Source organism: Clarias gariepinus, chromosome 5 (assembly GCF_024256425.1).
Source record: "Clarias gariepinus isolate MV-2021 ecotype Netherlands chromosome 5, CGAR_prim_01v2, whole genome shotgun sequence".
Taxonomy (NCBI): Eukaryota; Metazoa; Chordata; class Actinopteri; order Siluriformes; family Clariidae; genus Clarias; species Clarias gariepinus.
Genome location: NC_071104.1, coordinates 47989 through 73565, shown reverse-complemented (window position 1 = coordinate 73565; position 25577 = coordinate 47989). Strand labels below are relative to the sequence as shown.

The 25577-nt window shown below is 46.5% G+C and overlaps 32 non-coding genes across 32 annotated transcripts; all 32 read left to right on the top strand.

Annotated features, from left to right (window-relative positions):
• Positions 1-395: 395 nt before the first annotated feature.
• On the top strand, positions 396-559 carry LOC128524761 (U1 spliceosomal RNA). The gene has a single exon (XR_008360593.1). It is a non-coding gene; the product is annotated as a U1 spliceosomal RNA (small nuclear RNA).
• A 628-nt stretch (positions 560-1187) lies between these two features.
• Positions 1188-1351, top strand: LOC128524760 (U1 spliceosomal RNA). Its single transcript, XR_008360592.1, has one exon. It is a non-coding gene; the product is annotated as a U1 spliceosomal RNA (small nuclear RNA).
• Positions 1352-1979: 628 nt separating this feature from the next.
• On the top strand, positions 1980-2143 carry LOC128524758 (U1 spliceosomal RNA). The gene has a single exon (XR_008360590.1). It is a non-coding gene; the product is annotated as a U1 spliceosomal RNA (small nuclear RNA).
• Positions 2144-2771: 628 nt separating this feature from the next.
• On the top strand, positions 2772-2935 carry LOC128524757 (U1 spliceosomal RNA). The gene has a single exon (XR_008360589.1). It is a non-coding gene; the product is annotated as a U1 spliceosomal RNA (small nuclear RNA).
• A 628-nt stretch (positions 2936-3563) lies between these two features.
• Positions 3564-3727, top strand: LOC128524755 (U1 spliceosomal RNA). Its single transcript, XR_008360588.1, has one exon. It is a non-coding gene; the product is annotated as a U1 spliceosomal RNA (small nuclear RNA).
• A 628-nt stretch (positions 3728-4355) lies between these two features.
• On the top strand, positions 4356-4519 carry LOC128524754 (U1 spliceosomal RNA). Its single transcript, XR_008360587.1, has one exon. It is a non-coding gene; the product is annotated as a U1 spliceosomal RNA (small nuclear RNA).
• A 628-nt stretch (positions 4520-5147) lies between these two features.
• LOC128524753 (U1 spliceosomal RNA) lies at positions 5148-5311 on the top strand. Its single transcript, XR_008360586.1, has one exon. It is a non-coding gene; the product is annotated as a U1 spliceosomal RNA (small nuclear RNA).
• Positions 5312-5939: 628 nt separating this feature from the next.
• LOC128524752 (U1 spliceosomal RNA) lies at positions 5940-6103 on the top strand. The gene has a single exon (XR_008360585.1). It is a non-coding gene; the product is annotated as a U1 spliceosomal RNA (small nuclear RNA).
• A 628-nt stretch (positions 6104-6731) lies between these two features.
• LOC128524751 (U1 spliceosomal RNA) lies at positions 6732-6895 on the top strand. The gene has a single exon (XR_008360584.1). It is a non-coding gene; the product is annotated as a U1 spliceosomal RNA (small nuclear RNA).
• A 628-nt stretch (positions 6896-7523) lies between these two features.
• On the top strand, positions 7524-7687 carry LOC128524750 (U1 spliceosomal RNA). The gene has a single exon (XR_008360583.1). It is a non-coding gene; the product is annotated as a U1 spliceosomal RNA (small nuclear RNA).
• Positions 7688-8315: 628 nt separating this feature from the next.
• On the top strand, positions 8316-8479 carry LOC128524749 (U1 spliceosomal RNA). The gene has a single exon (XR_008360582.1). It is a non-coding gene; the product is annotated as a U1 spliceosomal RNA (small nuclear RNA).
• A 628-nt stretch (positions 8480-9107) lies between these two features.
• On the top strand, positions 9108-9271 carry LOC128524807 (U1 spliceosomal RNA). Its single transcript, XR_008360640.1, has one exon. It is a non-coding gene; the product is annotated as a U1 spliceosomal RNA (small nuclear RNA).
• Positions 9272-9899: 628 nt separating this feature from the next.
• On the top strand, positions 9900-10063 carry LOC128524826 (U1 spliceosomal RNA). The gene has a single exon (XR_008360658.1). It is a non-coding gene; the product is annotated as a U1 spliceosomal RNA (small nuclear RNA).
• Positions 10064-10691: 628 nt separating this feature from the next.
• Positions 10692-10855, top strand: LOC128524798 (U1 spliceosomal RNA). Its single transcript, XR_008360631.1, has one exon. It is a non-coding gene; the product is annotated as a U1 spliceosomal RNA (small nuclear RNA).
• Positions 10856-11483: 628 nt separating this feature from the next.
• LOC128524805 (U1 spliceosomal RNA) lies at positions 11484-11647 on the top strand. The gene has a single exon (XR_008360638.1). It is a non-coding gene; the product is annotated as a U1 spliceosomal RNA (small nuclear RNA).
• A 628-nt stretch (positions 11648-12275) lies between these two features.
• Positions 12276-12439, top strand: LOC128524748 (U1 spliceosomal RNA). Its single transcript, XR_008360581.1, has one exon. It is a non-coding gene; the product is annotated as a U1 spliceosomal RNA (small nuclear RNA).
• A 628-nt stretch (positions 12440-13067) lies between these two features.
• Positions 13068-13231, top strand: LOC128524746 (U1 spliceosomal RNA). The gene has a single exon (XR_008360579.1). It is a non-coding gene; the product is annotated as a U1 spliceosomal RNA (small nuclear RNA).
• A 628-nt stretch (positions 13232-13859) lies between these two features.
• LOC128524745 (U1 spliceosomal RNA) lies at positions 13860-14023 on the top strand. Its single transcript, XR_008360578.1, has one exon. It is a non-coding gene; the product is annotated as a U1 spliceosomal RNA (small nuclear RNA).
• Positions 14024-14651: 628 nt separating this feature from the next.
• LOC128524825 (U1 spliceosomal RNA) lies at positions 14652-14815 on the top strand. Its single transcript, XR_008360657.1, has one exon. It is a non-coding gene; the product is annotated as a U1 spliceosomal RNA (small nuclear RNA).
• Positions 14816-15443: 628 nt separating this feature from the next.
• Positions 15444-15607, top strand: LOC128524797 (U1 spliceosomal RNA). The gene has a single exon (XR_008360630.1). It is a non-coding gene; the product is annotated as a U1 spliceosomal RNA (small nuclear RNA).
• A 628-nt stretch (positions 15608-16235) lies between these two features.
• Positions 16236-16399, top strand: LOC128524804 (U1 spliceosomal RNA). Its single transcript, XR_008360637.1, has one exon. It is a non-coding gene; the product is annotated as a U1 spliceosomal RNA (small nuclear RNA).
• A 628-nt stretch (positions 16400-17027) lies between these two features.
• Positions 17028-17191, top strand: LOC128524744 (U1 spliceosomal RNA). Its single transcript, XR_008360577.1, has one exon. It is a non-coding gene; the product is annotated as a U1 spliceosomal RNA (small nuclear RNA).
• A 628-nt stretch (positions 17192-17819) lies between these two features.
• LOC128524743 (U1 spliceosomal RNA) lies at positions 17820-17983 on the top strand. The gene has a single exon (XR_008360576.1). It is a non-coding gene; the product is annotated as a U1 spliceosomal RNA (small nuclear RNA).
• Positions 17984-18611: 628 nt separating this feature from the next.
• LOC128524794 (U1 spliceosomal RNA) lies at positions 18612-18775 on the top strand. Its single transcript, XR_008360626.1, has one exon. It is a non-coding gene; the product is annotated as a U1 spliceosomal RNA (small nuclear RNA).
• Positions 18776-19403: 628 nt separating this feature from the next.
• LOC128524742 (U1 spliceosomal RNA) lies at positions 19404-19567 on the top strand. Its single transcript, XR_008360575.1, has one exon. It is a non-coding gene; the product is annotated as a U1 spliceosomal RNA (small nuclear RNA).
• A 628-nt stretch (positions 19568-20195) lies between these two features.
• On the top strand, positions 20196-20359 carry LOC128524793 (U1 spliceosomal RNA). The gene has a single exon (XR_008360625.1). It is a non-coding gene; the product is annotated as a U1 spliceosomal RNA (small nuclear RNA).
• Positions 20360-20987: 628 nt separating this feature from the next.
• On the top strand, positions 20988-21151 carry LOC128524741 (U1 spliceosomal RNA). The gene has a single exon (XR_008360574.1). It is a non-coding gene; the product is annotated as a U1 spliceosomal RNA (small nuclear RNA).
• Positions 21152-21779: 628 nt separating this feature from the next.
• On the top strand, positions 21780-21943 carry LOC128524739 (U1 spliceosomal RNA). The gene has a single exon (XR_008360573.1). It is a non-coding gene; the product is annotated as a U1 spliceosomal RNA (small nuclear RNA).
• Positions 21944-22571: 628 nt separating this feature from the next.
• LOC128524738 (U1 spliceosomal RNA) lies at positions 22572-22735 on the top strand. Its single transcript, XR_008360572.1, has one exon. It is a non-coding gene; the product is annotated as a U1 spliceosomal RNA (small nuclear RNA).
• Positions 22736-23363: 628 nt separating this feature from the next.
• On the top strand, positions 23364-23527 carry LOC128524737 (U1 spliceosomal RNA). The gene has a single exon (XR_008360571.1). It is a non-coding gene; the product is annotated as a U1 spliceosomal RNA (small nuclear RNA).
• Positions 23528-24155: 628 nt separating this feature from the next.
• Positions 24156-24319, top strand: LOC128524736 (U1 spliceosomal RNA). Its single transcript, XR_008360570.1, has one exon. It is a non-coding gene; the product is annotated as a U1 spliceosomal RNA (small nuclear RNA).
• A 628-nt stretch (positions 24320-24947) lies between these two features.
• On the top strand, positions 24948-25111 carry LOC128524734 (U1 spliceosomal RNA). Its single transcript, XR_008360568.1, has one exon. It is a non-coding gene; the product is annotated as a U1 spliceosomal RNA (small nuclear RNA).
• The last annotated feature ends 466 nt before the right edge of the window (positions 25112-25577 follow it).

The following is a 25577-nucleotide window of genomic DNA, read 5'->3' as shown; positions in this document are numbered from 1 at the left end:
AGTTGAGGGAGCCCTAGTGAATCTCTGGCTAGTATTTTGCATTCATGTCCTGCTTGGAAGTTGAGGGAGCCCTACTGAAACTCTGGGTAGTATTTTGCATTCATGTCCTGGCTGCCAGTAGACAGAGCACTAGTAAAACTCTCGCTATGTAAAATACTACCCAAAAGACTATGTGTGTAGAACTCTGGGTATTAATTCACCTTCATGTTGGTACCACCCAAAATACTACGTGTCTGAATCTCTGGGGAGTATTTTACATTCTAGATAGAGCGTGTTAAACTCTGACCTGGAAGGGGCGGAGTCATGAAGTGTGCCAGGCCCTGGGCTGAGGTCAGCCACCCTCACCCAGTTGCCGACCATTCTGCAGGGCAGTTCTCAGACAGGCAAAGCAGAGCATACTTACCTGGCAGGGGTGATACCATGATCAAGAAGGTGGTTTGCCCAAGACGAGGCTCAACCATTGCACTCAGGTTGTGCTGACTCTTGCGAATTCCCCAAATGTGGGAATCTCGACTGCATAATTTCTGGTAGTGGGGGACTGCGTTCGCGCTCTCCCCTGATGCTTAATCTTGTCACAAAATAAAAGATGAAAACAACTGGTTTCTTTCCAGAGCATCTGGTTTTGGCACTCTGCATGTTCTCTGACTGTGTATTTGTTAACGTTTTTACCTTTGGTTGGTGAGGAAGATTAAACAAACGCATGTGTACTTTCTCTGCTAATGTTTTGTCAGGCCGATTGATTGAGGCCCACTGAAACGCTGTGAAGTATATTGCATTGATGTCCTGCATGGAAGTTGAGGGAGCCCTAGTGAATCTCTGGCTAGTATTTTGCATTCATGTCCTGCTTGGAAGTTGAGGGAGCCCTACTGAAACTCTGGGTAGTATTTTGCATTCATGTCCTGGCTGCCAGTAGACGGAGCACTAGTAAAACTCTCGCTATGTAAAATACTACCCAAAAGACTATGTGTGTAGAACTCTGGGTATTAATTCACCTTCATGTTGGTACCACCCAAAATACTACGTGTCTGAATCTCTGGGGAGTATTTTACATTCTAGATAGAGCGTGTTAAACTCTGACCTGGAAGGGGCGGAGTCATGAAGTGTGCCAGGCCCTGGGCTGGGGTCAGCCACCCTCACCCAGTTGCCGACCATTCTGCAGGGCAGTTCTCAGACAGGCAAAGCAGAGCATACTTACCTGGCAGGGGTGATACCATGATCAAGAAGGTGGTTTGCCCAAGACGAGGCTCAACCATTGCACTCAGGTTGTGCTGACTCTTGCGAATTCCCCAAATGTGGGAATCTCGACTGCATAATTTCTGGTAGTGGGGGACTGCGTTCGCGCTCTCCCCTGATGCTTAATCTTGTCACAAAATAAAAGATGAAAACAACTGGTTTCTTTCCAGAGCATCTGGTTTTGGCACTCTGCATGTTCTCTGACTGTGTATTTGTTAACGTTTTTACCTTTGGTTGGTGAGGAAGATTAAACAAACGCATGTGTACTTTCTCTGCTAATGTTTTGTCAGGCCGATTGATTGAGGCCCACTGAAACGCTGTGAAGTATATTGCATTGATGTCCTGCATGGAAGTTGAGGGAGCCCTAGTGAATCTCTGGCTAGTATTTTGCATTCATGTCCTGCTTGGAAGTTGAGGGAGCCCTACTGAAACTCTGGGTAGTATTTTGCATTCATGTCCTGGCTGCCAGTAGACGGAGCACTAGTAAAACTCTCGCTATGTAAAATACTACCCAAAAGACTATGTGTGTAGAACTCTGGGTATTAATTCACCTTCATGTTGGTACCACCCAAAATACTACGTGTCTGAATCTCTGGGGAGTATTTTACATTCTAGATAGAGCGTGTTAAACTCTGACCTGGAAGGGGCGGAGTCATGAAGTGTGCCAGGCCCTGGGCTGGGGTCAGCCACCCTCACCCAGTTGCCGACCATTCTGCAGGGCAGTTCTCAGACAGGCAAAGCAGAGCATACTTACCTGGCAGGGGTGATACCATGATCAAGAAGGTGGTTTGCCCAAGACGAGGCTCAACCATTGCACTCAGGTTGTGCTGACTCTTGCGAATTCCCCAAATGTGGGAATCTCGACTGCATAATTTCTGGTAGTGGGGGACTGCGTTCGCGCTCTCCCCTGATGCTTAATCTTGTCACAAAATAAAAGATGAAAACAACTGGTTTCTTTCCAGAGCATCTGGTTTTGGCACTCTGCATGTTCTCTGACTGTGTATTTGTTAACGTTTTTACCTTTGGTTGGTGAGGAAGATTAAACAAACGCATGTGTACTTTCTCTGCTAATGTTTTGTCAGGCCGATTGATTGAGGCCCACTGAAACGCTGTGAAGTATATTGCATTGATGTCCTGCATGGAAGTTGAGGGAGCCCTAGTGAATCTCTGGCTAGTATTTTGCATTCATGTCCTGCTTGGAAGTTGAGGGAGCCCTACTGAAACTCTGGGTAGTATTTTGCATTCATGTCCTGGCTGCCAGTAGACGGAGCACTAGTAAAACTCTCGCTATGTAAAATACTACCCAAAAGACTATGTGTGTAGAACTCTGGGTATTAATTCACCTTCATGTTGGTACCACCCAAAATACTACGTGTCTGAATCTCTGGGGAGTATTTTACATTCTAGATAGAGCGTGTTAAACTCTGACCTGGAAGGGGCGGAGTCATGAAGTGTGCCAGGCCCTGGGCTGGGGTCAGCCACCCTCACCCAGTTGCCGTCCATTCTGCAGGGCAGTTCTCAGACAGGCAAAGCAGAGCATACTTACCTGGCAGGGGTGATACCATGATCAAGAAGGTGGTTTGCCCAAGACGAGGCTCAACCATTGCACTCAGGTTGTGCTGACTCTTGCGAATTCCCCAAATGTGGGAATCTCGACTGCATAATTTCTGGTAGTGGGGGACTGCGTTCGCGCTCTCCCCTGATGCTTAATCTTGTCACAAAATAAAAGATGAAAACAACTGGTTTCTTTCCAGAGCATCTGGTTTTGGCACTCTGCATGTTCTCTGACTGTGTATTTGTTAACGTTTTTACCTTTGGTTGGTGAGGAAGATTAAACAAACGCATGTGTACTTTCTCTGCTAATGTTTTGTCAGGCCGATTGATTGAGGCCCACTGAAACGCTGTGAAGTATATTGCATTGATGTCCTGCATGGAAGTTGAGGGAGCCCTAGTGAATCTCTGGCTAGTATTTTGCATTCATGTCCTGCTTGGAAGTTGAGGGAGCCCTACTGAAACTCTGGGTAGTATTTTGCATTCATGTCCTGGCTGCCAGTAGACGGAGCACTAGTAAAACTCTCGCTATGTAAAATACTACCCAAAAGACTATGTGTGTAGAACTCTGGGTATTAATTCACCTTCATGTTGGTACCACCCAAAATACTACGTGTCTGAATCTCTGGGGAGTATTTTACATTCTAGATAGAGCGTGTTAAACTCTGACCTGGAAGGGGCGGAGTCATGAAGTGTGCCAGGCCCTGGGCTGGGGTCAGCCACCCTCACCCAGTTGCCGTCCATTCTGCAGGGCAGTTCTCAGACAGGCAAAGCAGAGCATACTTACCTGGCAGGGGTGATACCATGATCAAGAAGGTGGTTTGCCCAAGACGAGGCTCAACCATTGCACTCAGGTTGTGCTGACTCTTGCGAATTCCCCAAATGTGGGAATCTCGACTGCATAATTTCTGGTAGTGGGGGACTGCGTTCGCGCTCTCCCCTGATGCTTAATCTTGTCACAAAATAAAAGATGAAAACAACTGGTTTCTTTCCAGAGCATCTGGTTTTGGCACTCTGCATGTTCTCTGACTGTGTATTTGTTAACGTTTTTACCTTTGGTTGGTGAGGAAGATTAAACAAACGCATGTGTACTTTCTCTGCTAATGTTTTGTCAGGCCGATTGATTGAGGCCCACTGAAACGCTGTGAAGTATATTGCATTGATGTCCTGCATGGAAGTTGAGGGAGCCCTAGTGAATCTCTGGCTAGTATTTTGCATTCATGTCCTGCTTGGAAGTTGAGGGAGCCCTACTGAAACTCTGGGTAGTATTTTGCATTCATGTCCTGGCTGCCAGTAGACGGAGCACTAGTAAAACTCTCGCTATGTAAAATACTACCCAAAAGACTATGTGTGTAGAACTCTGGGTATTAATTCACCTTCATGTTGGTACCACCCAAAATACTACGTGTCTGAATCTCTGGGGAGTATTTTACATTCTAGATAGAGCGTGTTAAACTCTGACCTGGAAGGGGCGGAGTCATGAAGTGTGCCAGGCCCTGGGCTGGGGTCAGCCACCCTCACCCAGTTGCCGACCATTCTGCAGGGCAGTTCTCAGACAGGCAAAGCAGAGCATACTTACCTGGCAGGGGTGATACCATGATCAAGAAGGTGGTTTGCCCAAGACGAGGCTCAACCATTGCACTCAGGTTGTGCTGACTCTTGCGAATTCCCCAAATGTGGGAATCTCGACTGCATAATTTCTGGTAGTGGGGGACTGCGTTCGCGCTCTCCCCTGATGCTTAATCTTGTCACAAAATAAAAGATGAAAACAACTGGTTTCTTTCCAGAGCATCTGGTTTTGGCACTCTGCATGTTCTCTGACTGTGTATTTGTTAACGTTTTTACCTTTGGTTGGTGAGGAAGATTAAACAAACGCATGTGTACTTTCTCTGCTAATGTTTTGTCAGGCCGATTGATTGAGGCCCACTGAAACGCTGTGAAGTATATTGCATTGATGTCCTGCATGGAAGTTGAGGGAGCCCTAGTGAATCTCTGGCTAGTATTTTGCATTCATGTCCTGCTTGGAAGTTGAGGGAGCCCTACTGAAACTCTGGGTAGTATTTTGCATTCATGTCCTGGCTGCCAGTAGACGGAGCACTAGTAAAACTCTCGCTATGTAAAATACTACCCAAAAGACTATGTGTGTAGAACTCTGGGTATTAATTCACCTTCATGTTGGTACCACCCAAAATACTACGTGTCTGAATCTCTGGGGAGTATTTTACATTCTAGATAGAGCGTGTTAAACTCTGACCTGGAAGGGGCGGAGTCATGAAGTGTGCCAGGCCCTGGGCTGAGGTCAGCCACCCTCACCCAGTTGCCGACCATTCTGCAGGGCAGTTCTCAGACAGGCAAAGCAGAGCATACTTACCTGGCAGGGGTGATACCATGATCAAGAAGGTGGTTTGCCCAAGACGAGGCTCAACCATTGCACTCAGGTTGTGCTGACTCTTGCGAATTCCCCAAATGTGGGAATCTCGACTGCATAATTTCTGGTAGTGGGGGACTGCGTTCGCGCTCTCCCCTGATGCTTAATCTTGTCACAAAATAAAAGATGAAAACAACTGGTTTCTTTCCAGAGCATCTGGTTTTGGCACTCTGCATGTTCTCTGACTGTGTATTTGTTAACGTTTTTACCTTTGGTTGGTGAGGAAGATTAAACAAACGCATGTGTACTTTCTCTGCTAATGTTTTGTCAGGCCGATTGATTGAGGCCCACTGAAACGCTGTGAAGTATATTGCATTGATGTCCTGCATGGAAGTTGAGGGAGCCCTAGTGAATCTCTGGCTAGTATTTTGCATTCATGTCCTGCTTGGAAGTTGAGGGAGCCCTACTGAAACTCTGGGTAGTATTTTGCATTCATGTCCTGGCTGCCAGTAGACGGAGCACTAGTAAAACTCTCGCTATGTAAAATACTACCCAAAAGACTATGTGTGTAGAACTCTGGGTATTAATTCACCTTCATGTTGGTACCACCCAAAATACTACGTGTCTGAATCTCTGGGGAGTATTTTACATTCTAGATAGAGCGTGTTAAACTCTGACCTGGAAGGGGCGGAGTCATGAAGTGTGCCAGGCCCTGGGCTGGGGTCAGCCACCCTCACCCAGTTGCCGACCATTCTGCAGGGCAGTTCTCAGACAGGCAAAGCAGAGCATACTTACCTGGCAGGGGTGATACCATGATCAAGAAGGTGGTTTGCCCAAGACGAGGCTCAACCATTGCACTCAGGTTGTGCTGACTCTTGCGAATTCCCCAAATGTGGGAATCTCGACTGCATAATTTCTGGTAGTGGGGGACTGCGTTCGCGCTCTCCCCTGATGCTTAATCTTGTCACAAAATAAAAGATGAAAACAACTGGTTTCTTTCCAGAGCATCTGGTTTTGGCACTCTGCATGTTCTCTGACTGTGTATTTGTTAACGTTTTTACCTTTGGTTGGTGAGGAAGATTAAACAAACGCATGTGTACTTTCTCTGCTAATGTTTTGTCAGGCCGATTGATTGAGGCCCACTGAAACGCTGTGAAGTATATTGCATTGATGTCCTGCATGGAAGTTGAGGGAGCCCTAGTGAATCTCTGGCTAGTATTTTGCATTCATGTCCTGCTTGGAAGTTGAGGGAGCCCTACTGAAACTCTGGGTAGTATTTTGCATTCATGTCCTGGCTGCCAGTAGACGGAGCACTAGTAAAACTCTCGCTATGTAAAATACTACCCAAAAGACTATGTGTGTAGAACTCTGGGTATTAATTCACCTTCATGTTGGTACCACCCAAAATACTACGTGTCTGAATCTCTGGGGAGTATTTTACATTCTAGATAGAGCGTGTTAAACTCTGACCTGGAAGGGGCGGAGTCATGAAGTGTGCCAGGCCCTGGGCTGGGGTCAGCCACCCTCACCCAGTTGCCGACCATTCTGCAGGGCAGTTCTCAGACAGGCAAAGCAGAGCATACTTACCTGGCAGGGGTGATACCATGATCAAGAAGGTGGTTTGCCCAAGACGAGGCTCAACCATTGCACTCAGGTTGTGCTGACTCTTGCGAATTCCCCAAATGTGGGAATCTCGACTGCATAATTTCTGGTAGTGGGGGACTGCGTTCGCGCTCTCCCCTGATGCTTAATCTTGTCACAAAATAAAAGATGAAAACAACTGGTTTCTTTCCAGAGCATCTGGTTTTGGCACTCTGCATGTTCTCTGACTGTGTATTTGTTAACGTTTTTACCTTTGGTTGGTGAGGAAGATTAAACAAACGCATGTGTACTTTCTCTGCTAATGTTTTGTCAGGCCGATTGATTGAGGCCCACTGAAACGCTGTGAAGTATATTGCATTGATGTCCTGCATGGAAGTTGAGGGAGCCCTAGTGAATCTCTGGCTAGTATTTTGCATTCATGTCCTGCTTGGAAGTTGAGGGAGCCCTACTGAAACTCTGGGTAGTATTTTGCATTCATGTCCTGGCTGCCAGTAGACGGAGCACTAGTAAAACTCTCGCTATGTAAAATACTACCCAAAAGACTATGTGTGTAGAACTCTGGGTATTAATTCACCTTCATGTTGGTACCACCCAAAATACTACGTGTCTGAATCTCTGGGGAGTATTTTACATTCTAGATAGAGCGTGTTAAACTCTGACCTGGAAGGGGCGGAGTCATGAAGTGTGCCAGGCCCTGGGCTGGGGTCAGCCACCCTCACCCAGTTGCCGACCATTCTGCAGGGCAGTTCTCAGACAGGCAAAGCAGAGCATACTTACCTGGCAGGGGTGATACCATGATCAAGAAGGTGGTTTGCCCAAGACGAGGCTCAACCATTGCACTCAGGTTGTGCTGACTCTTGCGAATTCCCCAAATGTGGGAATCTCGACTGCATAATTTCTGGTAGTGGGGGACTGCGTTCGCGCTCTCCCCTGATGCTTAATCTTGTCACAAAATAAAAGATGAAAACAACTGGTTTCTTTCCAGAGCATCTGGTTTTGGCACTCTGCATGTTCTCTGACTGTGTATTTGTTAACGTTTTTACCTTTGGTTGGTGAGGAAGATTAAACAAACGCATGTGTACTTTCTCTGCTAATGTTTTGTCAGGCCGATTGATTGAGGCCCACTGAAACGCTGTGAAGTATATTGCATTGATGTCCTGCATGGAAGTTGAGGGAGCCCTAGTGAATCTCTGGCTAGTATTTTGCATTCATGTCCTGCTTGGAAGTTGAGGGAGCCCTACTGAAACTCTGGGTAGTATTTTGCATTCATGTCCTGGCTGCCAGTAGACGGAGCACTAGTAAAACTCTCGCTATGTAAAATACTACCCAAAAGACTATGTGTGTAGAACTCTGGGTATTAATTCACCTTCATGTTGGTACCACCCAAAATACTACGTGTCTGAATCTCTGGGGAGTATTTTACATTCTAGATAGAGCGTGTTAAACTCTGACCTGGAAGGGGCGGAGTCATGAAGTGTGCCAGGCCCTGGGCTGGGGTCAGCCACCCTCACCCAGTTGCCGACCATTCTGCAGGGCAGTTCTCAGACAGGCAAAGCAGAGCATACTTACCTGGCAGGGGTGATACCATGATCAAGAAGGTGGTTTGCCCAAGACGAGGCTCAACCATTGCACTCAGGTTGTGCTGACTCTTGCGAATTCCCCAAATGTGGGAATCTCGACTGCATAATTTCTGGTAGTGGGGGACTGCGTTCGCGCTCTCCCCTGATGCTTAATCTTGTCACAAAATAAAAGATGAAAACAACTGGTTTCTTTCCAGAGCATCTGGTTTTGGCACTCTGCATGTTCTCTGACTGTGTATTTGTTAACGTTTTTACCTTTGGTTGGTGAGGAAGATTAAACAAACGCATGTGTACTTTCTCTGCTAATGTTTTGTCAGGCCGATTGATTGAGGCCCACTGAAACGCTGTGAAGTATATTGCATTGATGTCCTGCATGGAAGTTGAGGGAGCCCTAGTGAATCTCTGGCTAGTATTTTGCATTCATGTCCTGCTTGGAAGTTGAGGGAGCCCTACTGAAACTCTGGGTAGTATTTTGCATTCATGTCCTGGCTGCCAGTAGACGGAGCACTAGTAAAACTCTCGCTATGTAAAATACTACCCAAAAGACTATGTGTGTAGAACTCTGGGTATTAATTCACCTTCATGTTGGTACCACCCAAAATACTACGTGTCTGAATCTCTGGGGAGTATTTTACATTCTAGATAGAGCGTGTTAAACTCTGACCTGGAAGGGGCGGAGTCATGAAGTGTGCCAGGCCCTGGGCTGAGGTCAGCCACCCTCACCCAGTTGCCGACCATTCTGCAGGGCAGTTCTCAGACAGGCAAAGCAGAGCATACTTACCTGGCAGGGGTGATACCATGATCAAGAAGGTGGTTTGCCCAAGACGAGGCTCAACCATTGCACTCAGGTTGTGCTGACTCTTGCGAATTCCCCAAATGTGGGAATCTCGACGGCATAATTTCTGGTAGTGGGGGACTGCGTTCGCGCTCTCCCCTGATGCTTAATCTTGTCACAAAATAAAAGATGAAAACAACTGGTTTCTTTCCAGAGCATCTGGTTTTGGCACTCTGCATGTTCTCTGACTGTGTATTTGTTAACGTTTTTACCTTTGGTTGGTGAGGAAGATTAAACAAACGCATGTGTACTTTCTCTGCTAATGTTTTGTCAGGCCGATTGATTGAGGCCCACTGAAACGCTGTGAAGTATATTGCATTGATGTCCTGCATGGAAGTTGAGGGAGCCCTAGTGAATCTCTGGCTAGTATTTTGCATTCATGTCCTGCTTGGAAGTTGAGGGAGCCCTACTGAAACTCTGGGTAGTATTTTGCATTCATGTCCTGGCTGCCAGTAGACGGAGCACTAGTAAAACTCTCGCTATGTAAAATACTACCCAAAAGACTATGTGTGTAGAACTCTGGGTATTAATTCACCTTCATGTTGGTACCACCCAAAATACTACGTGTCTGAATCTCTGGGGAGTATTTTACATTCTAGATAGAGCGTGTTAAACTCTGACCTGGAAGGGGCGGAGTCATGAAGTGTGCCAGGCCCTGGGCTGGGGTCAGCCACCCTCACCCAGTTGCCGACCATTCTGCAGGGCAGTTCTCAGACAGGCAAAGCAGAGCATACTTACCTGGCAGGGGTGATACCATGATCAAGAAGGTGGTTTGCCCAAGACGAGGCTCAACCATTGCACTCAGGTTGTGCTGACTCTTGCGAATTCCCCAAATGTGGGAATCTCGACTGTATAATTTCTGGTAGTGGGGGACTGTGTTCGCGCTCTTCCCTGATGCTTAATCTTGTCACAAAATAAAAGATGAAAACAACTGGTTTCTTTCCAGAGCATCTGGTTTTGGCACTCTGCATGTTCTCTGACTGTGTATTTGTTAACGTTTTTACCTTTGGTTGGTGAGGAAGATTAAACAAATGCATGTGTACTTTCTCTGCTAATGTTTTGTCAGGCCGATTGATTGAGGCCCACTGAAACGCTGTGAAGTATATTGCATTGATGTCCTGCATGGAAGTTGAGGGAGCCCTAGTGAATCTCTGGCTAGTATTTTGCATTCATGTCCTGCTTGGAAGTTGAGGGAGCCCTACTGAAACTCTGGGTAGTATTTTGCATTCATGTCCTGGCTGCCAGTAGACGGAGCACTAGTAAAACTCTCGCTATGTAAAATACTACCCAAAAGACTATGTGTGTAGAACTCTGGGTATTAATTCACCTTCATGTTGGTACCACCCAAAATACTACGTGTCTGAATCTCTGGGGAGTATTTTACATTCTAGATAGAGCGTGTTAAACTCTGACCTGGAAGGGGCGGAGTCATGAAGTGTGCCAGGCCCTGGGCTGGGGTCAGCCACCCTCACCCAGTTGCCGACCATTCTGCAGGGCAGTTCTCAGACAGGCAAAGCAGAGCATACTTACCTGGCAGGGGTGATACCATGATCAAGAAGGTGGTTTGCCCAAGACGAGGCTCAACCATTGCACTCAGGTTGTGCTGACTCTTGCGAATTCCCCAAATGTGGGAATCTCGACTGCATAATTTCTGGTAGTGGGGGACTGCGTTCGCGCTCTTCCCTGATGCTTAATCTTGTCACAAAATAAAAGATGAAAATAACTGGTTTTTTTCCAGAGCATCTGGTTTTGGCACTCTGCATGTTCTCTGACTGTGTATTTGTTAACGTTTTTACCTTTGGTTGGTGAGGAAGATTAAACAAACGCATGTGTACTTTCTCTGCTAATGTTTTGTCAGGCCGATTGATTGAGGCCCACTGAAACGCTGTGAAGTATATTGCATTGATGTCCTGCATGGAAGTTGAGGGAGCCCTAGTGAATCTCTGGCTAGTATTTTGCATTCATGTCCTGCTTGGAAGTTGAGGGAGCCCTACTGAAACTCTGGGTAGTATTTTGCATTCATGTCCTGGCTGCCAGTAGACGGAGCACTAGTAAAACTCTCGCTATGTAAAATACTACCCAAAAGACTATGTGTGTAGAACTCTGGGTATTAATTCACCTTCATGTTGGTACCACCCAAAATACTACGTGTCTGAATCTCTGGGGAGTATTTTACATTCTAGATAGAGCGTGTTAAACTCTGACCTGGAAGGGGCGGAGTCATGAAGTGTGCCAGGCCCTGGGCTGGGGTCAGCCACCCTCACCCAGTTGCCGACCATTCTGCAGGGCAGTTCTCAGACAGGCAAAGCAGAGCATACTTACCTGGCAGGGGTGATACCATGATCAAGAAGGTGGTTTGCCCAAGACGAGGCTCAACCATTGCACTCAGGTTGTGCTGACTCTTGCGAATTCCCCAAATGTGGGAATCTCGACGGCATAATTTCTGGTAGTGGGGGACTGCGTTCGCGCTCTCCCCTGATGCTTAATCTTGTCACAAAATAAAAGATGAAAACAACTGGTTTCTTTCCAGAGCATCTGGTTTTGGCACTCTGCATGTTCTCTGACTGTGTATTTGTTAACGTTTTTACCTTTGGTTGGTGAGGAAGATTAAACAAATGCATGTGTACTTTCTCTGCTAATGTTTTGTCAGGCCGATTGATTGAGGCCCACTGAAACGCTGTGAAGTATATTGCATTGATGTCCTGCATGGAAGTTGAGGGAGCCCTAGTGAATCTCTGGCTAGTATTTTGCATTCATGTCCTGCTTGGAAGTTGAGGGAGCCCTACTGAAACTCTGGGTAGTATTTTGCATTCATGTCCTGGCTGCCAGTAGACGGAGCACTAGTAAAACTCTCGCTATGTAAAATACTACCCAAAAGACTATGTGTGTAGAACTCTGGGTATTAATTCACCTTCATGTTGGTACCACCCAAAATACTACGTGTCTGAATCTCTGGGGAGTATTTTACATTCTAGATAGAGCGTGTTAAACTCTGACCTGGAAGGGGCGGAGTCATGAAGTGTGCCAGGCCCTGGGCTGAGGTCAGCCACCCTCACCCAGTTGCCGACCATTCTGCAGGGCAGTTCTCAGACAGGCAAAGCAGAGCATACTTACCTGGCAGGGGTGATACCATGATCAAGAAGGTGGTTTGCCCAAGACGAGGCTCAACCATTGCACTCAGGTTGTGCTGACTCTTGCGAATTCCCCAAATGTGGGAATCTCGACTGCATAATTTCTGGTAGTGGGGGACTGCGTTCGCGCTCTCCCCTGATGCTTAATCTTGTCACAAAATAAAAGATGAAAACAACTGGTTTCTTTCCAGAGCATCTGGTTTTACCACTCTGCATGTTCTCTGACTGTGTATTTGTTAACGTTTTTACCTTTGGTTGGTGAGGAAGATTAAACAAACGCATGTGTACTTTCTCTGCTAATGTTTTGTCAGGCCGATTGATTGAGGCCCACTGAAACGCTGTGAAGTATATTGCATTGATGTCCTGCATGGAAGTTGAGGGAGCCCTAGTGAATCTCTGGCTAGTATTTTGCATTCATGTCCTGCTTGGAAGTTGAGGGAGCCCTACTGAAACTCTGGGTAGTATTTTGCATTCATGTCCTGGCTGCCAGTAGACGGAGCACTAGTAAAACTCTCGCTATGTAAAATACTACCCAAAAGACTATGTGTGTAGAACTCTGGGTATTAATTCACCTTCATGTTGGTACCACCCAAAATACTACGTGTCTGAATCTCTGGGGAGTATTTTACATTCTAGATAGAGCGTGTTAAACTCTGACCTGGAAGGGGCGGAGTCATGAAGTGTGCCAGGCCCTGGGCTGAGGTCAGCCACCCTCACCCAGTTGCCGACCATTCTGCAGGGCAGTTCTCAGACAGGCAAAGCAGAGCATACTTACCTGGCAGGGGTGATACCATGATCAAGAAGGTGGTTTGCCCAAGACGAGGCTCAACCATTGCACTCAGGTTGTGCTGACTCTTGCGAATTCCCCAAATGTGGGAATCTCGACTGCATAATTTCTGGTAGTGGGGGACTGCGTTCGCGCTCTCCCCTGATGCTTAATCTTGTCACAAAATAAAAGATGAAAACAACTGGTTTCTTTCCAGAGCATCTGGTTTTGGCACTCTGCATGTTCTCTGACTGTGTATTTGTTAACGTTTTTACCTTTGGTTGGTGAGGAAGATTAAACAAATGCATGTGTACTTTCTCTGCTAATGTTTTGTCAGGCCGATTGATTGAGGCCCACTGAAACGCTGTGAAGTATATTGCATTGATGTCCTGCATGGAAGTTGAGGGAGCCCTAGTGAATCTCTGGCTAGTATTTTGCATTCATGTCCTGCTTGGAAGTTGAGGGAGCCCTACTGAAACTCTGGGTAGTATTTTGCATTCATGTCCTGGCTGCCAGTAGACGGAGCACTAGTAAAACTCTCGCTATGTAAAATACTACCCAAAAGACTATGTGTGTAGAACTCTGGGTATTAATTCACCTTCATGTTGGTACCACCCAAAATACTACGTGTCTGAATCTCTGGGGAGTATTTTACATTCTAGATAGAGCGTGTTAAACTCTGACCTGGAAGGGGCGGAGTCATGAAGTGTGCCAGGCCCTGGGCTGAGGTCAGCCACCCTCACCCAGTTGCCGACCATTCTGCAGGGCAGTTCTCAGACAGGCAAAGCAGAGCATACTTACCTGGCAGGGGTGATACCATGATCAAGAAGGTGGTTTGCCCAAGACGAGGCTCAACCATTGCACTCAGGTTGTGCTGACTCTTGCGAATTCCCCAAATGTGGGAATCTCGACTGCATAATTTCTGGTAGTGGGGGACTGCGTTCGCGCTCTCCCCTGATGCTTAATCTTGTCACAAAATAAAAGATGAAAACAACTGGTTTCTTTCCAGAGCATCTGGTTTTGGCACTCTGCATGTTCTCTGACTGTGTATTTGTTAACGTTTTTACCTTTGGTTGGTGAGGAAGATTAAACAAACGCATGTGTACTTTCTCTGCTAATGTTTTGTCAGGCCGATTGATTGAGGCCCACTGAAACGCTGTGAAGTATATTGCATTGATGTCCTGCATGGAAGTTGAGGGAGCCCTAGTGAATCTCTGGCTAGTATTTTGCATTCATGTCCTGCTTGGAAGTTGAGGGAGCCCTACTGAAACTCTGGGTAGTATTTTGCATTCATGTCCTGGCTGCCAGTAGACGGAGCACTAGTAAAACTCTCGCTATGTAAAATACTACCCAAAAGACTATGTGTGTAGAACTCTGGGTATTAATTCACCTTCATGTTGGTACCACCCAAAATACTACGTGTCTGAATCTCTGGGGAGTATTTTACATTCTAGATAGAGCGTGTTAAACTCTGACCTGGAAGGGGCGGAGTCATGAAGTGTGCCAGGCCCTGGGCTGGGGTCAGCCACCCTCACCCAGTTGCCGACCATTCTGCAGGGCAGTTCTCAGACAGGCAAAGCAGAGCATACTTACCTGGCAGGGGTGATACCATGATCAAGAAGGTGGTTTGCCCAAGACGAGGCTCAACCATTGCACTCAGGTTGTGCTGACTCTTGCGAATTCCCCAAATGTGGGAATCTCGACTGTATAATTTCTGGTAGTGGGGGACTGTGTTCGCGCTCTTCCCTGATGCTTAATCTTGTCACAAAATAAAAGATGAAAACAACTGGTTTCTTTCCAGAGCATCTGGTTTTGGCACTCTGCATGTTCTCTGACTGTGTATTTGTTAACGTTTTTACCTTTGGTTGGTGAGGAAGATTAAACAAATGCATGTGTACTTTCTCTGCTAATGTTTTGTCAGGCCGATTGATTGAGGCCCACTGAAACGCTGTGAAGTATATTGCATTGATGTCCTGCATGGAAGTTGAGGGAGCCCTAGTGAATCTCTGGCTAGTATTTTGCATTCATGTCCTGCTTGGAAGTTGAGGGAGCCCTACTGAAACTCTGGGTAGTATTTTGCATTCATGTCCTGGCTGCCAGTAGACGGAGCACTAGTAAAACTCTCGCTATGTAAAATACTACCCAAAAGACTATGTGTGTAGAACTCTGGGTATTAATTCACCTTCATGTTGGTACCACCCAAAATACTACGTGTCTGAATCTCTGGGGAGTATTTTACATTCTAGATAGAGCGTGTTAAACTCTGACCTGGAAGGGGCGGAGTCATGAAGTGTGCCAGGCCCTGGGCTGGGGTCAGCCACCCTCACCCAGTTGCCGACCATTCTGCAGGGCAGTTCTCAGACAGGCAAAGCAGAGCATACTTACCTGGCAGGGGTGATACCATGATCAAGAAGGTGGTTTGCCCAAGACGAGGCTCAACCATTGCACTCAGGTTGTGCTGACTCTTGCGAATTCCCCAAATGTGGGAATCTCGACTGCATAATTTCTGGTAGTGGGGGACTGCGTTCGCGCTCTTCCCTGATGCTTAATCTTGTCACAAAATAAAAGATGAAAATAACTGGTTTTTTTCCAGAGCATCTGGTTTTGGCACTCTGCATGTTCTCTGACTGTGTATTTGTTAACGTTTTTACCTTTGGTTGGTGAGGAAGATTAAACAAACGCATGTGTACTTTCTCTGCTAATGTTTTGTCAGGCCGATTGATTGAGGCCCACTGAAACGCTGTGAAGTATATTGCATTGATGTCCTGCATGGAAGTTGAGGGAGCCCTAGTGAATCTCTGGCTAGTATTTTGCATTCATGTCCTGCTTGGAAGTTGAGGGAGCCCTACTGAAACTCTGGGTAGTATTTTGCATTCATGTCCTGGCTGCCAGTAGACGGAGCACTAGTAAAACTCTCGCTATGTAAAATACTACCCAAAAGACTATGTGTGTAGAACTCTGGGTATTAATTCACCTTCATGTTGGTACCACCCAAAATACTACGTGTCTGAATCTCTGGGGAGTATTTTACATTCTAGATAGAGCGTGTTAAACTCTGACCTGGAAGGGGCGGAGTCATGAAGTGTGCCAGGCCCTGGGCTGGGGTCAGCCACCCTCACCCAGTTGCCGACCATTCTGCAGGGCAGTTCTCAGACAGGCAAAGCAGAGCATACTTACCTGGCAGGGGTGATACCATGATCAAGAAGGTGGTTTGCCCAAGACGAGGCTCAACCATTGCACTCAGGTTGTGCTGACTCTTGCGAATTCCCCAAATGTGGGAATCTCGACGGCATAATTTCTGGTAGTGGGGGACTGCGTTCGCGCTCTCCCCTGATGCTTAATCTTGTCACAAAATAAAAGATGAAAACAACTGGTTTCTTTCCAGAGCATCTGGTTTTGGCACTCTGCATGTTCTCTGACTGTGTATTTGTTAACGTTTTTACCTTTGGTTGGTGAGGAAGATTAAACAAATGCATGTGTACTTTCTCTGCTAATGTTTTGTCAGGCCGATTGATTGAGGCCCACTGAAACGCTGTGAAGTATATTGCATTGATGTCCTGCATGGAAGTTGAGGGAGCCCTAGTGAATCTCTGGCTAGTATTTTGCATTCATGTCCTGCTTGGAAGTTGAGGGAGCCCTACTGAAACTCTGGGTAGTATTTTGCATTCATGTCCTGGCTGCCAGTAGACGGAGCACTAGTAAAACTCTCGCTATGTAAAATACTACCCAAAAGACTATGTGTGTAGAACTCTGGGTATTAATTCACCTTCATGTTGGTACCACCCAAAATACTACGTGTCTGAATCTCTGGGGAGTATTTTACATTCTAGATAGAGCGTGTTAAACTCTGACCTGGAAGGGGCGGAGTCATGAAGTGTGCCAGGCCCTGGGCTGAGGTCAGCCACCCTCACCCAGTTGCCGACCATTCTGCAGGGCAGTTCTCAGACAGGCAAAGCAGAGCATACTTACCTGGCAGGGGTGATACCATGATCAAGAAGGTGGTTTGCCCAAGACGAGGCTCAACCATTGCACTCAGGTTGTGCTGACTCTTGCGAATTCCCCAAATGTGGGAATCTCGACTGCATAATTTCTGGTAGTGGGGGACTGCGTTCGCGCTCTCCCCTGATGCTTAATCTTGTCACAAAATAAAAGATGAAAACAACTGGTTTCTTTCCAGAGCATCTGGTTTTACCACTCTGCATGTTCTCTGACTGTGTATTTGTTAACGTTTTTACCTTTGGTTGGTGAGGAAGATTAAACAAATGCATGTGTACTTTCTCTGCTAATGTTTTGTCAGGCCGATTGATTGAGGCCCACTGAAACGCTGTGAAGTATATTGCATTGATGTCCTGCATGGAAGTTGAGGGAGCCCTAGTGAATCTCTGGCTAGTATTTTGCATTCATGTCCTGCTTGGAAGTTGAGGGAGCCCTACTGAAACTCTGGGTAGTATTTTGCATTCATGTCCTGGCTGCCAGTAGACGGAGCACTAGTAAAACTCTCGCTATGTAAAATACTACCCAAAAGACTATGTGTGTAGAACTCTGGGTATTAATTCACCTTCATGTTGGTACCACCCAAAATACTACGTGTCTGAATCTCTGGGGAGTATTTTACATTCTAGATAGAGCGTGTTAAACTCTGACCTGGAAGGGGCGGAGTCATGAAGTGTGCCAGGCCCTGGGCTGAGGTCAGCCACCCTCACCCAGTTGCCGACCATTCTGCAGGGCAGTTCTCAGACAGGCAAAGCAGAGCATACTTACCTGGCAGGGGTGATACCATGATCAAGAAGGTGGTTTGCCCAAGACGAGGCTCAACCATTGCACTCAGGTTGTGCTGACTCTTGCGAATTCCCCAAATGTGGGAATCTCGACTGCATAATTTCTGGTAGTGGGGGACTGCGTTCGCGCTCTCCCCTGATGCTTAATCTTGTCACAAAATAAAAGATGAAAACAACTGGTTTCTTTCCAGAGCATCTGGTTTTGGCACTCTGCATGTTCTCTGACTGTGTATTTGTTAACGTTTTTACCTTTGGTTGGTGAGGAAGATTAAACAAATGCATGTGTACTTTCTCTGCTAATGTTTTGTCAGGCCGATTGATTGAGGCCCACTGAAACGCTGTGAAGTATATTGCATTGATGTCCTGCATGGAAGTTGAGGGAGCCCTAGTGAATCTCTGGCTAGTATTTTGCATTCATGTCCTGCTTGGAAGTTGAGGGAGCCCTACTGAAACTCTGGGTAGTATTTTGCATTCATGTCCTGGCTGCCAGTAGACGGAGCACTAGTAAAACTCTCGCTATGTAAAATACTACCCAAAAGACTATGTGTGTAGAACTCTGGGTATTAATTCACCTTCATGTTGGTACCACCCAAAATACTACGTGTCTGAATCTCTGGGGAGTATTTTACATTCTAGATAGAGCGTGTTAAACTCTGACCTGGAAGGGGCGGAGTCATGAAGTGTGCCAGGCCCTGGGCTGAGGTCAGCCACCCTCACCCAGTTGCCGACCATTCTGCAGGGCAGTTCTCAGACAGGCAAAGCAGAGCATACTTACCTGGCAGGGGTGATACCATGATCAAGAAGGTGGTTTGCCCAAGACGAGGCTCAACCATTGCACTCAGGTTGTGCTGACTCTTGCGAATTCCCCAAATGTGGGAATCTCGACTGCATAATTTCTGGTAGTGGGGGACTGCGTTCGCGTTCTCCCCTGATGCTTAATCTTGTCACAAAATAAAAGATGAAAACAACTGGTTTCTTTCCAGAGCATCTGGTTTTGGCACTCTGCATGTTCTCTGACTGTGTATTTGTTAACGTTTTTACCTTTGGTTGGTGAGGAAGATTAAACAAATGCATGTGTACTTTCTCTGCTAATGTTTTGTCAGGCCGATTGATTGAGGCCCACTGAAACGCTGTGAAGTATATTGCATTGATGTCCTGCATGGAAGTTGAGGGAGCCCTAGTGAATCTCTGGCTAGTATTTTGCATTCATGTCCTGCTTGGAAGTTGAGGGAGCCCTACTGAAACTCTGGGTAGTATTTTGCATTCATGTCCTGGCTGCCAGTAGACGGAGCACTAGTAAAACTCTCGCTATGTAAAATACTACCCAAAAGACTATGTGTGTAGAACTCTGGGTATTAATTCACCTTCATGTTGGTACCACCCAAAATACTACGTGTCTGAATCTCTGGGGAGTATTTTACATTCTAGATAGAGCGTGTTAAACTCTGACCTGGAAGGGGCGGAGTCATGAAGTGTGCCAGGCCCTGGGCTGAGGTCAGCCACCCTCACCCAGTTGCCGACCATTCTGCAGGGCAGTTCTCAGACAGGCAAAGCAGAGCATACTTACCTGGCAGGGGTGATACCATGATCAAGAAGGTGGTTTGCCCAAGACGAGGCTCAACCATTGCACTCAGGTTGTGCTGACTCTTGCGAATTCCCCAAATGTGGGAATCTCGACTGCATAATTTCTGGTAGTGGGGGACTGCGTTCGCGCTCTCCCCTGATGCTTAATCTTGTCACAAAATAAAAGATGAAAACAACTGGTTTCTTTCCAGAGCATCTGGTTTTGGCACTCTGCATGTTCTCTGACTGTGTATTTGTTAACGTTTTTACCTTTGGTTGGTGAGGAAGATTAAACAAATGCATGTGTACTTTCTCTGCTAATGTTTTGTCAGGCCGATTGATTGAGGCCCACTGAAACGCTGTGAAGTATATTGCATTGATGTCCTGCATGGAAGTTGAGGGAGCCCTAGTGAATCTCTGGCTAGTATTTTGCATTCATGTCCTGCTTGGAAGTTGAGGGAGCCCTACTGAAACTCTGGGTAGTATTTTGCATTCATGTCCTGGCTGCCAGTAGACGGAGCACTAGTAAAACTCTCGCTATGTAAAATACTACCCAAAAGACTATGTGTGTAGAACTCTGGGTATTAATTCACCTTCATGTTGGTACCACCCAAAATACTACGTGTCTGAATCTCTGGGGAGTATTTTACATTCTAGATAGAGCGTGTTAAACTCTGACCTGGAAGGGGCGGAGTCATGAAGTGTGCCAGGCCCTGGGCTGAGGTCAGCCACCCTCACCCAGTTGCCGACCATTCTGCAGGGCAGTTCTCAGACAGGCAAAGCAGAGCATACTTACCTGGCAGGGGTGATACCATGATCAAGAAGGTGGTTTGCCCAAGACGAGGCTCAACCATTGCACTCAGGTTGTGCTGACTCTTGCGAATTCCCCAAATGTGGGAATCTCGACTGCATAATTTCTGGTAGTGGGGGACTGCGTTCGCGTTCTCCCCTGATGCTTAATCTTGTCACAAAATAAAAGATGAAAACAACTGGTTTCTTTCCAGAGCATCTGGTTTTGGCACTCTGCATGTTCTCTGACTGTGTATTTGTTAACGTTTTTACCTTTGGTTGGTGAGGAAGATTAAACAAATGCATGTGTACTTTCTCTGCTAATGTTTTGTCAGGCCGATTGATTGAGGCCCACTGAAACGCTGTGAAGTATATTGCATTGATGTCCTGCATGGAAGTTGAGGGAGCCCTAGTGAATCTCTGGCTAGTATTTTGCATTCATGTCCTGCTTGGAAGTTGAGGGAGCCCTACTGAAACTCTGGGTAGTATTTTGCATTCATGTCCTGGCTGCCAGTAGACGGAGCACTAGTAAAACTCTCGCTATGTAAAATACTACCCAAAAGACTATGTGTGTAGAACTCTGGGTATTAATTCACCTTCATGTTGGTACCACCCAAAATACTACGTGTCTGAATCTCTGGGGAGTATTTTACATTCTAGATAGAGCGTGTTAAACTCTGACCTGGAAGGGGCGGAGTCATGAAGTGTGCCAGGCCCTGGGCTGAGGTCAGCCACCCTCACCCAGTTGCCGACCATTCTGCAGGGCAGTTCTCAGACAGGCAAAGCAGAGCATACTTACCTGGCAGGGGTGATACCATGATCAAGAAGGTGGTTTGCCCAAGACGAGGCTCAACCATTGCACTCAGGTTGTGCTGACTCTTGCGAATTCCCCAAATGTGGGAATCTCGACTGCATAATTTCTGGTAGTGGGGGACTGCGTTCGCGCTCTCCCCTGATGCTTAATCTTGTCACAAAATAAAAGATGAAAACAACTGGTTTCTTTCCAGAGCATCTGGTTTTGGCACTCTGCATGTTCTCTGACTGTGTATTTGTTAACGTTTTTACCTTTGGTTGGTGAGGAAGATTAAACAAATGCATGTGTACTTTCTCTGCTAATGTTTTGTCAGGCCGATTGATTGAGGCCCACTGAAACGCTGTGAAGTATATTGCATTGATGTCCTGCATGGAAGTTGAGGGAGCCCTAGTGAATCTCTGGCTAGTATTTTGCATTCGTGTCCTGCTTGGAAGTTGAGGGAGCCCTACTGAAACTCTGGGTAGTATTTTGCATTCATGTCCTGGCTGCCAGTAGACGGAGCACTAGTAAAACTCTCGCTATGTAAAATACTACCCAAAAGACTATGTGTGTAGAACTCTGGGTATTAATTCACCTTCATGTTGGTACCACCCAAAATACTACGTGTCTGAATCTCTGGGGAGTATTTTACATTCTAGATAGAGCGTGTTAAACTCTGACCTGGAAGGGGCGGAGTCATGAAGTGTGCCAGGCCCTGGGCTGAGGTCAGCCACCCTCACCCAGTTGCCGACCATTCTGCAGGGCAGTTCTCAGACAGGCAAAGCAGAGCATACTTACCTGGCAGGGGTGATACCATGATCAAGAAGGTGGTTTGCCCAAGACGAGGCTCAACCATTGCACTCAGGTTGTGCTGACTCTTGCGAATTCCCCAAATGTGGGAATCTCGACTGCATAATTTCTGGTAGTGGGGGACTGCGTTCGCGCTCTCCCCTGATGCTTAATCTTGTCACAAAATAAAAGATGAAAACAACTGGTTTCTTTCCAGAGCATCTGGTTTTGGCACTCTGCATGTTCTCTGACTGTGTATTTGTTAACGTTTTTACCTTTGGTTGGTGAGGAAGATTAAACAAATGCATGTGTACTTTCTCTGCTAATGTTTTGTCAGGCCGATTGATTGAGGCCCACTGAAACGCTGTGAAGTATATTGCATTGATGTCCTGCATGGAAGTTGAGGGAGCCCTAGTGAATCTCTGGCTAGTATTTTGCATTCGTGTCCTGCTTGGAAGTTGAGGGAGCCCTACTGAAACTCTGGGTAGTATTTTGCATTCATGTCCTGGCTGCCAGTAGACGGAGCACTAGTAAAACTCTCGCTATGTAAAATACTACCCAAAAGACTATGTGTGTAGAACTCTGGGTATTAATTCACCTTCATGTTGGTACCACCCAAAATACTACGTGTCTGAATCTCTGGGGAGTATTTTACATTCTAGATAGAGCGTGTTAAACTCTGACCTGGAAGGGGCGGAGTCATGAAGTGTGCCAGGCCCTGGGCTGAGGTCAGCCACCCTCACCCAGTTGCCGACCATTCTGCAGGGCAGTTCTCAGACAGGCAAAGCAGAGCATACTTACCTGGCAGGGGTGATACCATGATCAAGAAGGTGGTTTGCCCAAGACGAGGCTCAACCATTGCACTCAGGTTGTGCTGACTCTTGCGAATTCCCCAAATGTGGGAATCTCGACTGCATAATTTCTGGTAGTGGGGGACTGCGTTCGCGCTCTCCCCTGATGCTTAATCTTGTCACAAAATAAAAGATGAAAACAACTGGTTTCTTTCCAGAGCATCTGGTTTTGGCACTCTGCATGTTCTCTGACTGTGTATTTGTTAACGTTTTTACCTTTGGTTGGTGAGGAAGATTAAACAAATGCATGTGTACTTTCTCTGCTAATGTTTTGTCAGGCCGATTGATTGAGGCCCACTGAAACGCTGTGAAGTATATTGCATTGATGTCCTGCATGGAAGTTGAGGGAGCCCTAGTGAATCTCTGGCTAGTATTTTGCATTCATGTCCTGCTTGGAAGTTGAGGGAGCCCTACTGAAACTCTGGGTAGTATTTTGCATTCATGTCCTGGCTGCCAGTAGACGGAGCACTAGTAAAACTCTCGCTATGTAAAATACTACCCAAAAGACTATGTGTGTAGAACTCTGGGTATTAATTCACCTTCATGTTGGTACCACCCAAAATACTACGTGTCTGAATCTCTGGGGAGTATTTTACATTCTAGATAGAGCGTGTTAAACTCTGACCTGGAAGGGGCGGAGTCATGAAGTGTGCCAGGCCCTGGGCTGAGGTCAGCCACCCTCACCCAGTTGCCGACCATTCTGCAGGGCAGTTCTCAGACAGGCAAAGCAGAGCATACTTACCTGGCAGGGGTGATACCATGATCAAGAAGGTGGTTTGCCCAAGACGAGGCTCAACCATTGCACTCAGGTTGTGCTGACTCTTGCGAATTCCCCAAATGTGGGAATCTCGACTGCATAATTTCTGGTAGTGGGGGACTGCGTTCGCGCTCTCCCCTGATGCTTAATCTTGTCACAAAATAAAAGATGAAAACAACTGGTTTCTTTCCAGAGCATCTGGTTTTGGCACTCTGCATGTTCTCTGACTGTGTATTTGTTAACGTTTTTACCTTTGGTTGGTGAGGAAGATTAAACAAATGCATGTGTACTTTCTCTGCTAATGTTTTGTCAGGCCGATTGATTGAGGCCCACTGAAACGCTGTGAAGTATATTGCATTGATGTCCTGCATGGAAGTTGAGGGAGCCCTAGTGAATCTCTGGCTAGTATTTTGCATTCATGTCCTGCTTGGAAGTTGAGGGAGCCCTACTGAAACTCTGGGTAGTATTTTGCATTCATGTCCTGGCTGCCAGTAGACGGAGCACTAGTAAAACTCTCGCTATGTAAAATACTACCCAAAAGACTATGTGTGTAGAACTCTGGGTATTAATTCACCTTCATGTTGGTACCACCCAAAATACTACGTGTCTGAATCTCTGGGGAGTATTTTACATTCTAGATAGAGCGTGTTAAACTCTGACCTGGAAGGGGCGGAGTCATGAAGTGTGCCAGGCCCTGGGCTGAGGTCAGCCACCCTCACCCAGTTGCCGACCATTCTGCAGGGCAGTTCTCAGACAGGCAAAGCAGAGCATACTTACCTGGCAGGGGTGATACCATGATCAAGAAGGTGGTTTGCCCAAGACGAGGCTCAACCATTGCACTCAGGTTGTGCTGACTCTTGCGAATTCCCCAAATGTGGGAATCTCGACTGCATAATTTCTGGTAGTGGGGGACTGCGTTCGCGCTCTCCCCTGATGCTTAATCTTGTCACAAAATAAAAGATGAAAACAACTGGTTTCTTTCCAGAGCATCTGGTTTTGGCACTCTGCATGTTCTCTGACTGTGTATTTGTTAACGTTTTTACCTTTGGTTGGTGAGGAAGATTAAACAAATGCATGTGTACTTTCTCTGCTAATGTTTTGTCAGGCCGATTGATTGAGGCCCACTGAAACGCTGTGAAGTATATTGCATTGATGTCCTGCATGGAAGTTGAGGGAGCCCTAGTGAATCTCTGGCTAGTATTTTGCATTCATGTCCTGCTTGGAAGTTGAGGGAGCCCTACTGAAACTCTGGGTAGTATTTTGCATTCATGTCCTGGCTGCCAGTAGACGGAGCACTAGTAAAACTCTCGCTATGTAAAATACTACCCAAAAGACTATGTGTGTAGAACTCTGGGTATTAATTCACCTTCATGTTGGTACCACCCAAAATACTACGTGTCTGAATCTCTGGGGAGTATTTTACATTCTAGATAGAGCGTGTTAAACTCTGACCTGGAAGGGGCGGAGTCATGAAGTGTGCCAGGCCCTGGGCTGAGGTCAGCCACCCTCACCCAGTTGCCGACCATTCTGCAGGGCAGTTCTCAGACAGGCAAAGCAGAGCATACTTACCTGGCAGGGGTGATACCATGATCAAGAAGGTGGTTTGCCCAAGACGAGGCTCAACCATTGCACTCAGGTTGTGCTGACTCTTGCGAATTCCCCAAATGTGGGAATCTCGACTGCATAATTTCTGGTAGTGGGGGACTGCGTTCGCGCTCTCCCCTGATGCTTAATCTTGTCACAAAATAAAAGATGAAAACAACTGGTTTCTTTCCAGAGCATCTGGTTTTGGCACTCTGCATGTTCTCTGACTGTGTATTTGTTAACGTTTTTACCTTTGGTTGGTGAGGAAGATTAAACAAATGCATGTGTACTTTCTCTGCTAATGTTTTGTCAGGCCGATTGATTGAGGCCCACTGAAACGCTGTGAAGTATATTGCATTGATGTCCTGCATGGAAGTTGAGGGAGCCCTAGTGAATCTCTGGCTAGTATTTTGCATTCATGTCCTGCTTGGAAGTTGAGGGAGCCCTACTGAAACTCTGGGTAGTATTTTGCATTCATGTCCTGGCTGCCAGTAGACGGAGCACTAGTAAAACTCTCGCTATGTAAAATACTACCCAAAAGACTATGTGTGTAGAACTCTGGGTATTAATTCACCTTCATGTTGGTACCACCCAAAATACTACGTGT